This window comes from Chrysochloris asiatica, unplaced genomic scaffold, assembly GCF_000296735.1.
Source record: "Chrysochloris asiatica unplaced genomic scaffold, ChrAsi1.0 scaffold00520, whole genome shotgun sequence".
NCBI classification, from domain to species: domain Eukaryota; kingdom Metazoa; phylum Chordata; class Mammalia; order Afrosoricida; family Chrysochloridae; genus Chrysochloris; species Chrysochloris asiatica.
In genome coordinates, this window is record NW_006409038.1 from 204,044 (window position 1) to 205,571 (window position 1,528).

The following is a 1,528-nucleotide window of genomic DNA, read 5'->3' on the forward strand; positions in this document are numbered from 1 at the left end:
TAATGTGTAGTATGTGTTGTTAGGTCTATTCTACGTGGTGGCTGCTGTGTGCGGGTGGGTTGTCAGTCGCACAGCAGTTGGCAGTCCAGGTGTTGGCCTCACAGGTCGCAGGCAGGCGGGGTGTTGGCTGCACCTGCGGTGGGCGGGATGGAGGCCACAGTGACAAGCGTGGTGGAGGCCGCGGGAGCGGGCCAGTGATGTCTGCCTCTGATGACGTCAGAAAGTCACCGCACCTCTCCCCTCTCTGTACCGTGGGCAAACTGACCCGGCTGATATCCACGCTGAGATCCCACACTAGGGCTGGGAGATTTGGAGGGGGAAGGGTATGTCGGCTCCTGTGGCTTTGTTTGTTTATGCCTCCCTCTCACTGAAAGCACCGATTTCTGAATGGACTGGCTCCAGCTCCACCCTCCAAGCCCTGCAGGCGCCAGGGGCAGTTGCCAGAGGAGGAGCCACAAGGGGTCATGAGAGAAAGCCAAAAATGCCAGCAATTCCTCAGTAGTGTGGTTTTTCAAAAAAGCGATTTCAGGAGATTAAAGCACTAGGTCTTATGATCATTTGAATGCTGTGGGTCTGCTACAGGAAGGTTTCCTTCATGAGCTCCCCCTCCCTTATCACCGGTGCCTCTCCTACCTGCATCATCTGGTCACAGACTGGAACCAGTACCTCCCTTTGCTTACATTTCAAAGCCAATGTATACTCAAAGGAGTAGTGTGCCATATCTGTTTCAGTGTAAAAGTAAACCATAGATACTAAATTTAAATTATTTAAATTTATATGATCATCAAATAACACTGATATCGGAATAACCAATATGAATAAGTGGAAGAACTACACAAATGTTAAACTTTCACACATGATTTTTAAACTCACAAATTTAATATGCTATACACAGCAGTTAAATACAGTCTCACATTTTAAAAAAGAACCAAATTGCTTATAGTGTATAAAGATGGCTTATATTAAAATGTATATGGAAAATCCCAAAGGATAGTTTATAAAGCAATATATAGAATTTAAAAGATGATAAATGAAATTAACATGTGATCTGGAAAAAATCATTAAAAAAAGATGGAGCTTCATAAAATTTGTGGAAAATGGAATGAAAATATAGTGGAAAATAAGGTAAGGGTTATGGAAGATAGAATGATAATGTCTTATGGTGTCTCATATGAGTCCCAATCTGAAAGTGGTTGTTGTGTTTTAGTTATAGGCAGCTCCTAACTAATGTATAACAGAACAAAATGTTGTGAAGTTTTCAGCCTCTTCATGACAATTGATATATTTGAGTCCACTGCTGTAACTATTAGGCCCCAAATATCTCCCACACTGTCTATATTAGTTGCATAAGAAAGAAAGGGCAACTTTACAGTGAAGAAACCTGAAAAACAGCATCTAAATACAGTGATAAAAAGGAACATCACCAAACATGGGAAAAACTGACATCATGTATCTCCTAATACTGAGCACTGGTGTGCACTGAAGGATAAACCCTGGATAACAAACTGCAAGGTACATAGTTTAAACC